The following is a 15,509-nucleotide window of genomic DNA, read 5'->3' as shown; positions in this document are numbered from 1 at the left end:
AGCTAAAACCTGAGCCAACGTCAGCATCTTGAACCTTTCCTTTCGGAGGAAGGCATTGACGTTCCGGAGGTCCAAGATAGGGCGCAGGCCCCCCTTGCCCTTCTTGGGAACCAGAAAGTAGTGGGAATAACAACCACGACCTACTTCTGGACTCGGAACGCGCTCGACGGCCCCCTTGGCCAAGAGAGCCGAAACTTCCTCGCGGAGAAGATCCAAATGATCCCCCGAGATACGGTGGTGCTGTGGTGGCATGGCTGGAGGGGTCGTCTCGAAGGGGAGGGAGTAGCCCCTTCGGACGATTTGCAGCACCCACCTGTCCGATGTTATGGACCGCCAGTGGAGCAGGTGATGGCGAACTCTGCCGCCCACTGGCGTGGTATGGGCCTGAAAGCTCGGACTAGGAAGGCTTTGAGGCGGATGCTGCCGGGGTGGATGTGGGCTGACCACGTCGTCCTCCATATCCGCCACGGCGGAAGCCACGTCCGCGACCGCGCGCAGGTTGGTTCTGCGGCTGGTGGCTTTGCGGACGTGAGGAGGCGCCCCTTCCTTGGCCACGAAAGGGGCGAAAAGCGGAGGTGTGCGCCCGCGGAGCCGAGAGGCCCAAGGACTTGGCCGTAGCCCGGGAGTCCTTAAAACGGTTCAGCGCACTGTCCGCCTTCTCACCAAACAGGCGAGTGCCATCAAAGGGCATGTCCATGAGGGTGTTCTGGACATCCCCGGAAAATGACGTGGACCGCATCCAGGCGTGGCGGCGGAGCGCCACCGTGGTGGAAATCGCCCGACCTAGCGAGTCCGTGGTGTCAAGCCCACATCTTATGGCGTGCCGTGCTGCATCCCTCCCATCGGCCAAAGCCTGGGTAAGACGCGTCCGGACCTCCTCCGGACACAGGGGCAGCACGTCCTCCACCGTATCCCACAGGGAATGGGAATAACGGTCCAAGAGACAGGCGGTATTTAAGGACCGCAGGCCCAAACTAAGGGATGAGAACAGTTTCTTGCCAAACTGCTTGAGTCTCTTGGAATCCCGGTCCGGCGGAGCGGTCGGGAAGGAGGACTGGGAAGTAGAGGCCTGGATAACCAGACTCTCGGGGGTGGGGTGTTGGGACAGGAAACTGGGGTCGCCCGGAGCAGGGCGGTGGCGCCTGGCAACGTTCCTATCCACAGGAGGAACTGTGGAGGGCTTGGACCAGGTGCCCTGCAGAACGTCAGTGAGGGCCTCGTTGAACGGCAGCAGAGGCTCAGTGGAGCTTGCTGAGGTTTGAAGCACCTCAGTGAGGATGTTGGTCCTCACAGCCACGGCAGGCAACTCGAGCCCAAGGGCCTCAGCCGCCTTGCGCAGCACCACAGAAAATGCTGCACCCTCCTCCGAAGCCACGGTCGGAGGAGAAGTGAATCCAGCGTCTGGCGAGGTGTCCAGTCCGCTGGCCTCCCCCAGTTCATCTGCCCAGTCCTGAGAAAGCTGTGACTGAACAGCCAGAGGGTCCTCGAACCCCTCCCAGTCGCCCCCTTCTTCCGATTCCTGATAAACAGGAGGAATGATCGGAACCGGACTGTAGAGATGGTAGGTCTCAAGCGGCGTCGGATGCGGCGTCGGCGGACGCCGTGCCGGCGTCGGGTCCGGATGAGGGCTAAACCGGGGCGTCGGCGTCACAGGCGTCGGCGTCGGTGGCGCCGGTGACGGCGTCGGTGGTTCAGGCGTCGGCGCCGGTGGAGGAGTGACAAGGTCAACCGGCGTCGACTGGGGCCCAGGCAAGGGCCCCGCGGGGACCTGCGGCGTCGAGACCGGAGTCGTCGACGGCGCCGGGGCCGGAGCCGCCGGCACGCGAGGTCGCCCAGTCGAGTCCGCGGGGCCCGAAGGCGCGCCAGCGGGCGTCGACGGCGGGGCCAGGCTCCTCATGGCCGAGAGGAAGGCACTGATCTCCGCCGGCGCCGCGTCAGCCCCAGGGACCGGAAGGTATGGGGGCGGACGCGGCACCTGCGGCTCCGCCGGAGCCGCGGGGGTGGAACCACTTGGACCCTCGGCCGAGTCGCGCGACCGGCGAGGGGAGTCCGAAGAGCGATGTCGCCGCTTCGACTTCTTAGAGTGTTTAGACTTACCCGACGACTTGGAGCCCGACGAGCGATGGTGGCGTCGGCTAGGGCTCCGCGAGCGATCCTTGGACCTCCTCCTGGACCAGGATCGCGCACGACGCGGAGCCGAGTGGCGAAGCTCCAGAAGCTTGCGGGACCGCTCCCGCCTAGCCTTCGAAGTCAGGGCCTGACAGTCGTTGCACGACTCCGCGTCGTGGTCGAGGCCTAAGCAATAGAGGCACCGGCGGTGGTGATCGGTCACCGACATCAGTCGATGACAATCTTCACAAGCCTTGAACCCAGGCATCCTACCGGCACCAGATGTCGACAGACAAGGATCAAAAATGATCAAAAAGATTTAGTCAAAAAAGACTAAAAGGGGTAGCTCTCCCGGATCTGCGCTTACTGGCGCGGAAAAAAGAAGAACTGACGTCAGCGCGCGAGGGCGGCGTCTAAGTACTCCGACGACGTCATCCCGGCGCACGACGCCGACGACGGACGCGGAGCCGCAGACGACGCCTAGCGACGCGCAAGGGGTATTGCTGACGAAAAATCTTCCGGATCCAGTCTGACGCCTGGGGATATTCTAAGGTGAGGAATCTAACTAACGTGTTTCTTTCAGATAAACAAGAATACAAAGACCACCTATTGGAGAAAGCAAAAGCACGGCTTTCCACAACTCATCACACTATATATGTGGGTGATAAAGCTGGCAAGCTTTTGGCCTGGCTTGATAAGCGAGAAAAAGCAGATAGATGGATAGCAGAGCTCTAACTACCCACAGGGGAAATTACACAAAACCCCCAAGACTTAGTAAACCTCCTAGCACGTCACTATGAACGGGTCTACACCTCTGAATGCACAGTAACGCAGAAGGAGGCAGAGGCTTTCCTGCGCGATATCCGACTCCCCAAGCTCACAGAGAACAAATCCCAACTCCTGGAGGCAGAGCTCTCATCTGAGGAGTTAGCGATAGCAATCAGCAAAATTCAGTCAGGAAAAGCCCTTGGCCCTAACTGGATCCCATAGAATGGTACAAACAAAACGCAACGACACTCGCGCCCTATCTCGTAGCGATGTATGCGACTTGTCTAGACAAGGCAGAGCTACCGCCAGATCAAAGAATGGCAACTATAGTGGCCAGCCACAAACCTGGTAAGCCTGCAAAGGACTGTGCCTCATACAGGCCCCTTTCCCTCATTAACGCCGTAGCCAAAATATTGGCCAAGACCCTGGCCAATAGATTTACGCCGTACTTAGCCAAGTTAATCCACCCAGATCAATCTGGATTTATGCCAGGGAGAAATACGACCTTAAACCTGAGACGCCTCCATAACGTCCTGGGACGTAGGCACACAATATAAGAAGCCATTGTGCTGTCCTTGGACGCACGCATGGCCTTTGATACGGTCGAATGGCCCTTCCTTTTTGCCGTCCTCACCAAGATGGGGTTTGGTCCTGCATTTCGTTCCTGGATCAGACTGTTATATACCAATCCCCTGGCTCATGTAGTGGCTAAAGGACACCTGTCCAGAGAGTTCCCACTGCAACGAGGCACACGACAGGGCTGCCCATTATCGCCGCTGCTCTTCAACCTTTATTTTAGAGCCCCTGGCGGCCTGGGTGAGACAGGACCCGGATCATTCGCGGGTTCCGTTGGACGGCCGACTGCGAGAATCGCCTATTCCTATATGCAGACGATGTTCCCCTATACATGACCTCTCCCAGACGTTCCCTGTCCTGTGTGTTGGACACTTGTAGCTCCTACGGGAGATACTCTGGTTACACGATAAATTGGACCAAATCTGTGTTGTATGTCCTGAAGGGCCCTCTGCCAAAACTGCCAGCTGGGTGCGACGTGACGATTGCGGAGGAACACTTCAAATATATAGGAATCCATGTCACACATGATCCAGTGGTTTTCATGACTCGGAATCTCCAAGCCCCCTTGCAACGGCTACAGTGAGACACCAAACACTGGCGTTCGCTACCGCTGACGCTCCTGGGGAAGGCGGCACTTTTTAAAATGATGGCGCCCCCAAGGTTCCTCTACGTCCTTCAAAATACGCCCTTCCCAGTTCCCCAGTCCTTCTTCCGAGCCATAGAGGCAGAAGTCACCAAACTCCTCAGGAATAACAAACCAGCCCCCATAGCTGTGACAAAACTATACTGATCATGGTACGATGGTGGTATAGCTCTCCCGAGTATCCAAACATACTACTGGGCATCACCCATACAGACCCGGCCTACAGGTTAGACAGGGTACAAATGGGAGAGGAGGGCCTGTTTCGCGCACTGTACAACAAACCTCCAGGTGTGGCACATAGCACGGAAAAAATTGGGATGGCACAATACTATTACACAGGCGACACCCCTCTGGGTCACGGGCACACTGGGCAAGCTGTGCAAGAGCAAAGGCTTCACACACTGGGACAATATAGGAATATCCAAAGTTGGGGACCTCTGGGTGCGGGCAAAAATGCTCACATTTGCACAACTCCAATCGCAGTACGAGATGGCGCAGACGGAGCAATTCCGCTACCGCCAAATCAAGCACGCCCTTGAGACCGCAATTCCCCCTGACACTACTCCACCTGAGGCCTCGCCACTAGAGGACAGGTTATTGACGGACATATGGACAAAAAAGCAATCTCCATGACATACCGGCAAATTATGAATAACATGTCTGACCCCATGCAAAAACTTTTAGACAAATGGAGCCATGAGGTGGGAAACCTAGATGACACTGATTGGCAGGAGGCGCTAGCCTCACCCAGGGAAGTGGCGATTGCATCCAGACTGCGCTTAGTACAACTTAAGATACTACATAGAATTTACTACACAAGAACTACTCTGCATAATTGGGAAAATTGATACCCAACTATGCCTGAGGAAGTGTGGTGCAATCGGTACCTTCTTCCATGCCATCTGGTCCTGCCCCGCAATAACGACATACTTGTCGTTGGTTATGACCACTATCACAAGAGTAAGCTGAAACACAATGCCTCCAGAACCCAAATGTTGCCTGTTAAACATCTGGGAAGCAACAAACCTCAACTCCGCAATGCAAACATGGGCAACATTGGGAATAATGCTGGCTAAGAGGAACATCGCTAAACATTGGGGGGCATCTACTGCTCTTACGGAATGGTGCAAAGACATGGACATAGCCATGGTGGCAGAAAAATCTGTATATGAGCGCAGAGGTTGCCCTAAAAAGTGGATACGATTGTGGGGAGGATGGAACACCTATAGGGGTGGTATATGTGCTTTACCAACAATGCCGCAAGAACAAGACATAGTATAACACGAAGGATATCTCAGTTGTAATGAGACAAAATTGTAATGTAACGTTTTGGAAAAAAGGCGATCCCTAATGTATAAGACTAAATGTATACAAAGTAGTAATGTAACTTAATGATAAGCATGTGCCATTTATGATGCAATAAAAAGAATTTACAAAAGAAAATGCTGTCTAGATAACCTCCTTCTACCATCCTCCAGTGACAGAAGACTATTTGTTTAATTTTCTTACTTTGGTGTGAGAACTTTGCCAAGAAAACTGATTTTTCAATTGTTTTTTCCTTTGGAGTGATTTCCCTTCTGGGCCCACTTTGGTTCTTCCACAGCTTTGTGTTTTAGTTTGTCTCTACATAGGCATGTGCAACACATTTGTTTTTGTGATAGTATTTTGAAAATACATGCTGTGCATATTTGTTATTCAGGGACTCTTCTTGGGATTTCTTCTAAACATTTTGTACTCTGTTGCTGGGAATACATAACATATTGTACTGTTTTCTTTGCTTGTTAAGCAACAATTCCTAATGTTTGGAGATAACATGGTCACACAGTTGCATGTCCAGCACAATATTTTTATCATATAAACTGTGTCCTGTCCCCTTGGGGGCCAAAGAGGAGACTTCCAGTAGAGGCGATTGTTCCTAAATGACAGCACTGCCCGACATGCAGCCCAGCGTAAGGTAGGAGACTCAAGTGGCAGGTGGACCCTATACAATTTAAAGTGTCCCTTTTTACAGGCTGCTGGCAGGAGATATCTACATGCCTGGATCCATGGTCTTCAGGTGGGGCCATCTTGTCCGCATTTGCGAGTATTTCCTAGAAAATGTTAGCACTATTAAGGTTCACTATGACAAATATTAATTTGCAGGATCCTAAATGGTTTGATTGTGACTGTTCTAAGAACCTTCGCTACTTGAAAGCTGCCTTAAAGGAGGCTCCCAGAGATAAGGATAATGTTGCCTCCTGTCGGAGGGGATAGAAAAAAGCTTTAGCTAATCGTAAACTTATCTTATGCAAAAATGCGTTGGATGAGCTAGGCCAGACTTGTGAGATCAGAGATTGTTCTCTCTTTTGGAGGGTGATAAATAGGCCTTGTTTTGCTGCTGTAACTGGACCGACCATATGTTACAATCTCTCAGAGCAACAATAGACTGAACACTTTGAAGGGATTTACAATTTGGTGATTAGCAGAGGCAAAGTGGACAGGGTTGAAGTAGCGGTGGGTAGTGCCAGCATTGTTTTTACATTAGATGAAGTATCCCAGGGTATTCGGGCATTATGTCGCAATAAGGCACCAGGACCTGATGGGATACCCCCTGACTTGTTTTTGGACAATATCGAGATCTGGGGACCAGCTGCAGCTAGAGAGGGTGGACCCCCTCCTGGTCCACTGCCGTAATTGTTCCGGTCTTCAGGAAGAGGAACAAGGACAACCCCCAGTGCTATCGCCGGATATCATTGATAGATGCAGTAGTGAAGGTTCTGGGGAGGATACTTATAAACAGGCTGACGGTGTGGGCTGATACGAACAGCATATTTTCAGATGTTTAATATGGCTTTATGCAGGGAAGGTCAACATGTGACCAGTGTTTAAATCTATATTAAATTATTAGCAAGTATACTGTTGGCCAGCCTGAATCACTCCTGACATTTATGGACTTACGTTAGCCTTTGAAAGGAAACTCGCAGGAAGTTGTGGTACCTGCTTCATGCGATGGGGGTGAACCCCCATATTGTGTCCCTCCTGTCAGACCTACATGCTAACCGCTCGGCATTGGTGAAGGACTCCAAGGTGCAGATTCTACCCTGTCTTTTACTCACAGCAGGGACGTCAGTCAGGGGGGGTAGGCTTGCCCCTTTCCTATTTACTCTTTATAAAAATGGTCTGGAACAAGCTCTTCTCTCTGTACAGGCAGATTGCCTGAGAGTGGGAAAGAGATCGCGTGCGGTTTTATTATACGCTGATGACTCGGTTCTCATGGCACAGATGGCTGTGGGTCTGCAGTCACTAATTGGACAAGTTTCTTGCTTTTATGGATAGTTTGGACCTTACAGTAAACTTTACGAAATCATATCTCATGGTAGTTGGTCTGTGGTCCACCAGCTCTAAAACCTTCAAGGTGGCTAACCACACTTTGGCCAAAGTCTCTGCATTTCCTTACTTTAGGGTGCTGTTTGATATGAATAATAATTGGAAGCCCTTGCCTGAGGGGAGGATGGGTGAGTTTGTTAAGGCAACAGGGGCAGTGTCTAGCTTTGCCCAGAGGCTGGGCTCCTTGCCTCCACATACTCTACTTCAGATCTATCGGGCTAAATGTGTCTCAAATGTCTTATATGGCAGCGAGATTTGGGGGTACACGAAGGTTGATTAAATCCAGACGGCCGAAAATATGCTCTTCACCTTCTCTGTTCATGAGAAACTAGGAATGAAATACTTACGTGACATTGTTGCTCTTAGATCTTTGATATGCTGGATCAAGATCTGGACTGGGGAGGGTTTCAAGCTGAACAGACAGATCCTCTCTGATTGACTGTCCCTTGATTATGTGTAGGCATCTCTTGTCAGCTTGGGCAGGAAGGACATATTTTATAACCCCCATTTTCTGCACCCATTGGTATTGAATAGCGTGAGGGATCTATTTTTAGGACGTGTATGGTTACAAAGAGAAGAAGCTGAGCTGATGAAACCCATGGTCCAGGGGCATAGGCTCCTAAAACAGTGCAGAGAATGGAGCCATATTTAATTCATGGATCCAATGTGAGGGATAGATTTGTTTTGGCAAGATTCAGGTTTAATCTGTTGCACCTTCTTCTGGCCTCGCCTAGCGTATGGTGCCAACCTGGCACTGTGGTGCTCTGAGGCTGTGACAATATGTCTCGGCAGGACACCTTACATGTTATATTGTTCTATAAATATTTTAGCATGCCTAGAAAATTGTTTATTGTCTGGTAATTGAAATCCCTGAATTTTACGCAAACCTGCACGGCGGTCTTGTTTTTGCAGCTGCTCCCTCATTAACCTGTTTTATTTGCCGTCTCCTGTTTCTTACGAGCTGCGCTGGCATTTCAGACCTGTCTGTTTACATTTGTTAGGAGTTCAGGTGAGACACTGACAGGATTGGGCTGACAGGCACTGACACCGTAGAGAGACTCCGTCCCTTCATTCTGATGTCCTGTTGTCCTAACACAGTTCTTTGGAAGCAGCAGAATCCATACAACATCTTATTTACTGTTTTTAATCTGGTAATAACCCAAGATGGATAATCCTATTTTTGGAATAGTTCAGTCATTTTGGTGGATTCTGTGTGGTAAATTTCTTCTTCAGACTTTATTCGTTTTAGTTGTAGAAAATGTGAGAATTCTAAACTTGCCCAAACTGCCTTAAGCAGTTCATTTTGAAAAATGTAATTGTGCAGATCATTATTCGTATCAATCATTTTGGCAAACACTGGTTTTGTCTTTACCCTTATCCCGCGATAAGTCACATCGAGGTATTAAATTGATAGCCTTACTAACTTTATAGGTAAATCTTATATAATCATGGATCTTGTTAAAAAGAAATGCAGTGTTTCTTTTAAGTTGTCCCTCATCCTCTCCATACCAAAAATAAAGTAGTGAAAAAATTATATCTTTCCAAACCTAATCTAAATGTGTCCTCATTGAAACATTCTCCACTTCAAATGTATTCATTGAGTGATTAGCATAAGATGCCTCTACACTGGAACCTATTGAGGTTACAGTGACTTGCAAATAATAGTTATCATTTTGAAAAACATATGGTAAATTGTTATTATTATTTTTATTATTATGGATTTTAGATTAAGGTCATATCTGCTTTATTCACTTTAGAGTTTAGGTCTGGGAGTTTTCCTAAATCAGATAGTCAGTGGAAAATCTGAATATTTTTAATAGGTAAACCATTAGGACGAATGTGAGTCTGGTATCCATTTGGAGCTTAGGTTATTTTTGCTCATTCAAATTTGAATGCCATTTGGGGAGTCTTGGTTTATATAAGTTCTTTGTTGACCAGGAGGAGTTTCATATGTGTTTACTTGTGTATTGTGGTACGTACATGTACTGACATAAACCATTGAAGCGACCATTTTAGCTAGAAGGCCGATTTAATTGTAGGAACAATTGGAGAGATGTAAAAATTCCTTCAGGACACCTCTAATTATTAGAGCTGGTACCGATTTACAATGGTTAATTTGTACATATTGAGTACTGCCTGAAAAAACTTTAGCAATTCATTAGATTTTGTTTTGGCAGATAATACTCTGCCTCTTATTCAAGAATTTGCATCGGGGATGTAGACTCTATAATTATGCCGATGATAGCAACTCTTGCTACCCTTAGATGGTACATCTGCTTCCCAGACAGAATTCCAAAATGTTGTGCGGTTAATTAGTAATTGGATGTGTGCCAGTTAACTAAAACTAGATACAGACAAGACCAAGATTGTCTAATTAAAGAAAACAGTGAATCTCTGTTAGACTTGGCATCTTTTGGCATGTGGCATTTGCATGTGGCATTTGCCCTCCCGGTTTTGACTCTGTTTTTGCTGGCGTAGTGTTTCTGCGCACTTTTCTCACTGCTGATCAGTGGAAAAGTGCAAGTGCTCCTGTGGTAACTTGCGTTATAGATTAGTGTTTCCATGATTGGGTATTTGATTTACTTGTTAGTCCCTAGTAAAGTGCACTGAGTGTGCCAGGGCCTGTAAATCGAATGTTACTAGTGAGCCTGCAGCACTGATTGTGCCACCCATGTGAGTAGCCCTGAAATGGTAACTCAGACCTGCCATTGCAGAGTCTGCGCACAGTTTGTAACTGCCATGTCGACTTGGCAAGTGCACCCACTTGCCTGGCCCTAAACATTCCCTTTTCTTCATGTCAGTCACCCCTATGGTAGGCCCGAGGTACCTCTGTGGGCAGAGTGCAGTGTATGTGAAAGGTAGGACATGTCCTGGTGTGTCTGGCTTGTCCTGATAGTGAATTAAAGCCCATTTAGTTTTTCACTATTGCAAGACTACATGTTCCCCATAGGTCAGAATGGGAAGTTTGTTTATAACATCTTATAAACCTAACTGGCCCTGGGAACTAGGGGGGAAAATAAAGTTTAGTATGCCTGAACTCAGAATTTAACGATGCATCTTTTAGGGAAGGTGATTTTTACATTCTGTGTTTGAAAATACCACTTTTACAAACTAGGTATTTTCTTGCTCATTCATCCTGTGTGCCTCTGCTGGAATGTGGATTGCCTGTCTGGGTTTTGGATGACAGAAGGCTGGGGAGCAGGAGTGGCTCCATATAATCATTGGTAGGTCTGGAAAGGGCTGAATAGACCTGGGTGGGGAAGGGGGGGGGGGGGGGAGATGATTTCCTTGCACCTCAAAGGGCCTGGTCTGCCTCTGACAATGCCGTCTCCACCTCCTGCCAGGAAATCACACCAGAAAAGGCAGAACGGGTTCTGGCTGGGCACAGACACTCTCTGCCTAAGGTATCAAAGGATTTTGGAATATAAATATTGGGGCCCAGACCCCTGAACTTTAGAACTCTTTTGGATCAAGAAGACTGGCAGGAAGAAGAGCTGGAGAAGCTGTGAGAAGGAACTACCGCTTTGCTGTGCGCTTTGATGTGTTGGCCTGAAGTGGCTGCTTCTGTCTTGGGCAGTGAAAGGACTGGACTGAACTTTCTGCAATCTACTTTGTGAGTTTCTCCAAGGGCTTGAGGTAGAGCCTGCCCTCTGTTCACGAAGCTCTTCTGCCCTTTGCATTGGGGACTGTGTGTTTTGTGCTGCAACAGAAGAAAAGCAACTCGACGACGTATACGATACCGCTGCTGACTCCGTGTCTCGAAGGCACCGCACGCCGCACAGACTTTGCTACATGACGCCGCCTTGGCACCGCAGAGGGCACTGTTGCAACGTCCCACCGCGACCCTGGTCTCACCGATGACGCCTACTGACTCCGCCACCGAGCCGCTGCTCGCACCGCGACCTGTGGGCACTGCACTGCCTCACTTCACGACAACACCTTGGTATCCCCGATGACACCGCTCCACGCCGAAATGGACGCTGCTGCTAGCACCGTGGTTCGAGGGCACCGCTCGTAAAGTTACACGATGCACCGCCCTCATCCCGCACCGCAGCCTTGGCCTGCCGGTGCCATCGACTCCAGCTCGTCAGCCGACGACAGCGCTTCAGCAACGACGCCGCCGCTGCCTGCGCCGTGACCTGCCAGCACCGTGATGAGCACCGCCTTCATCTCGCACCGCGACCCTGGTCTTTCCGAGGACGCCACCTGACGCCACAACCGAGCCGTTGCTTGCACTGCGACCTGAGGGCACCGCACTGCTGCACTTCGCACCGCAACCCCCGACACCTACCAACGCCAGCGCTCCTGACTCCCAACAAAGAAGAGATCGACCTGCAACGTGTGTGACTTCGAGGGCCACGACGACTCCTGCACCGACGCCTGCGGACGCCGTATTTTTGAAAGCTCAACGAGAGGTCGCCGACACCCTGCATTTCTAAAAGGTACTGTTTGTTGGTCTGCCCGACACCGTAGCTGGCCCGTGACTCTGCGGTCAGCTAGAACTGCTTGGATTTGCTTCCTCATGACGCCGTGATAGCCCCGGACGGAGCTATCGACATCAAGGAACTGTTTTTTAAGCTTATTTTGACAACTGTAGATGTTTAAGTACTATATTGTGTGTTGGACCTAAAGTCCTAGGGTAGCTTGGCTCAAGTGGAAAGGCCTCATTCCAGAGTAACATGTCGTGCTTGCATCCCACTCACCTCAGCACTCCAGCGTACCACCACTGAAAACGACACTACACCAGAGAATTTAGAAAAGCTTTATCTTTCCTTCTATCATGTTTTTCTTTTCCTTCAAATGAAACCAATCAGTTTTTATCTAATCACGTTAGGGTCAGAACATTTCATCGTGACTAGATTGGCATTGCATAAATATCTTAGACCTGGTATGAAATCAAGCGCACCATCTGGTGGTCAAACACAGCACAGCAAATTCCATAGCGCTTTAAATAGAGTTATTAAACATAGCGCTGCACATAGCGATTTCATAGCACCTTAAATAGAGTTATTAAACATAGCGCTGCACATAGCGATTTCATAGCACCTTAAATAGAGTTATTAAACTTAGCGCTGCACATAGCGATTTCAAAGCACCTTAAATAGAGTTATTAGACTTAGTGCTGCACATAGCGATTTCAAAGCACCTTAAATAGAGTTAATAAACTTAGTGCTGCACATAGCGCTGCATCTGGCAGAGCATTCGCACTTCAATTATGGAATCAATAACACGTCAGATGTGGCCCTCCAGAATAACGTAGTGATCCAGGAATCAATAGCGCTTTAACACATGGCAAGTCTTTGAGGCACCTGCTGGACCCTTCTCCCCAAGGGGCACCTCGTGAAGGGGGACCGTGGTCCAGTTCAGTCACGCTCTGGGGTCGAAGGGGGCCTCACGTTGGATCTCCCCGGGGGAGGGGCGTGCCCTCGGCCTTGTGGGCCACCCGCCCTCCTCCCCGGAGATTACCTGTGTCTTCGGCCTTTTTCAGGCCCTTGCGCCGGTCTCTGAGGCTTCGGGCCCGGGCCCACAGATGTCGGCTGGGAGTCCCGCGTTGCGGGGACTCTGGCAGATCTCCCCGTCAGCTACGCATCGGGGAGGGATCCGGCAGAGGCGCGCCCGCAGCCGCCAATGGCAGTTCGGCCTGTGGGGGCGCGGCTCACAGATTGAATCCTGCAGCGGTGGGGGCGGCGTCGCGCAGTCCGCCCCCGTCACGTGACGGTGGATCACGGCTTTAGGCCTACGCGGCCTTCTTTGAACTCCGGCGGCCCTCTCCTCACAGAGAGCCGCGTCGATGAGGCTGCGACGGCAGCGGCGGGGCCCCGGACCTCCCCGCGGGCCCAAGGATGGCAGGAACAGGCGACACGGCCCAGGGCCACGGTGGTAAGTTACCCTCTGGGGCAGCCCCGACGGGGGTGGCACAAATTAAGGGGTGGCGATGTTCTCAGCTCCTAGCGCTCCCTTCTTCCTCACACAAATTAAGGGGTGGCGTTGTTCTCAGCGCCTAGTGCTCCCTTCTTCCTCACAGCGATGCCCTGGCTCAGGGCAGGTGGGTTGGGAGGTGGCAGTCCCCACGCCAGAGGCAGATCAAGATAGGGGGGGGGCCAGGCCCAGTCAGGGTAGTAGAAGATAAGGTCGTAGGTGTTATCTCCTTTCCCCGGTTCTCTTGAGGGGTCCTGGCTAGGCGGGGAGCACAGAAAGGTTAACGTGATCCCAGGGTCAGAGGCTGACGGCAGGGCTAGATCACGAGGTAGGGGGCAGTGTCAACCGAGGGGGGAAGAAAGCAGGCCCTAAGAACAGTCAGTTTCCCCCTCCAGCGCACCTACCTCCCCACTCAGGTGCCGTACTCCTGACTACCTCACTTCACACAAAATGGCCGACGCCCTGAATGTCCAGAGTGGTCCAGAAGGTTCTGGAACTCCTCATGTCAGCCTATGGCCCAGTCTCTGAGGTGATAGTTTAGGACACCATTTTATAGAGGAGCTCTCACTCTCCCTCCATTTTAGGGAAGCACCTTGCGCCACACCATCAGTTAGTGATAATGGGGCACCCAGAGCCTCTAAGTCAACACCAAAAAAAAACTAGTGGACAGAAAAATTAGAGGGTAAAGGAAGAAAAATGAGGAGGGGACAGCCAAAGGGCTGGCAGGTCTAACATTGTGAATTTTATTGTTTTTGGTCTTGTCTTATGGTATATAAAAATATTGGCTATTTTTCTAAACTGGTGTGGTGTCCATTTGTAGTGCTTACACTGTATTACTGTTGGTTATGTGCAAATGCTTTACACACTGCCTCTAAGATAAGCCAGACTGCTCGTGCCAAGCTACCAAGGGGGTGAGCAGGGGTTATTTTAGGAGTGTAACTCCCTTATCCTGACTAGGAAGAAGGGTCCCTATTTGGACAAAGGTGCAAGCCCTTGCCAACTAGAGACCCCCATTTCTAACACTCTGGCATCAGCTTTACTGATCCGCAGAAATAGGATTATCACCAGTACCAAAATCGTCAACAGAAAGCCTTATCATGGATAGCTAACAATGAAACCGCAGTCTAGCTCAGCAATATCAAAATGTACAGTTATGTTGAAGCTGGGGAAAATAGCCCTACTTCTCTCAGTAAAAGCACATAAAATGATTGTTATGGCAGTAATATTATCCAGACTATATTACCTTAATTTGGTCTACCTTGGGGTTCCCAATATCAATTTACAAAAGTTACAAGTCATCCAAAATGAGGCAGCTTGATTAATATATCAACTTATGCTCTCCACTCATGTGACTCCACTGTTGCAGCAGCTTTGTTGCCTTCCAGTAAAGCAACGTGTTCAATTTAAAACTTCAAATAGAGACAAAACCAATATGCTTTTCAATATAACAAAGTAAATATATGTAGGCAGTGTAAAACAAAGCAAGCAAGCCAAGCATTTCATATGGGATTGCTAAGTAGATGTGCATTTAAAAACAATAGTTGAAAAGGACTGTGCATTTACTTTTTCTTTTAATAAATCCAATACATGAAATAAAAAATACCCTGTACGCAGAGTTGTTAGAATATGTGACAAACTTTAGAGAACACCTAAGACATTTTGACAAAAATAGAGGTTCAGAATTGTCTTTCTCTTTCTCTCTCTCTCACTTTGTCTCTCTCACTGTCACTCACTCACTCACTCACTCACTCACTCACTCACTCACTCATTCACTCTCCCTCTCTCTTACTCATACCCAGCAGGTAGTTGGTGCCACATCTTGAGTGGTACCTTAAGCGAGCTCTTAGTTTAGCCAGAATCAGTTTGCATGCTCGGAGTTTTGAGCCCATTCTTGCAATGTAAAATGCAAATCTACAAGTCTGAAAATGCAGTTCCCAGTTGATTAAAAAAAAGACTGCCTGAAAGTGTTACACAAGGCGTCAAAATTGAGGGGTGAACCGTTACGCTTAATTTGAAGGCCCTCTTCTGACACCTACCCCCTGCTACGACTTGAATGGCTAAAACTTGCTGATTGCACGTTATGAAGTAGCTTACAACTGTTCCGTTTTCTTTTTCAATGGGATGCTTG

The 15,509-nt window shown here is 49.5% G+C and overlaps 1 protein-coding gene across 3 annotated transcripts in view; it reads left to right on the top strand.

Annotated features, from left to right (window-relative positions):
- Positions 1-15,509, top strand: part of PXYLP1 (2-phosphoxylose phosphatase 1) — a 509,674-nt gene that overhangs the window by 350,659 nt on the left and 143,506 nt on the right. The gene's annotated exons all lie outside the window — the stretch shown is intronic.

This window comes from Triturus cristatus, chromosome 11, assembly GCF_964204655.1.
Source record: "Triturus cristatus chromosome 11, aTriCri1.1, whole genome shotgun sequence".
In the NCBI taxonomy this organism is placed as follows: Eukaryota; Metazoa; Chordata; class Amphibia; order Caudata; family Salamandridae; genus Triturus; species Triturus cristatus.
Note: the sequence above shows the minus strand (reverse complement) of the source record. Positions and strands in the feature narration are given on the sequence as shown.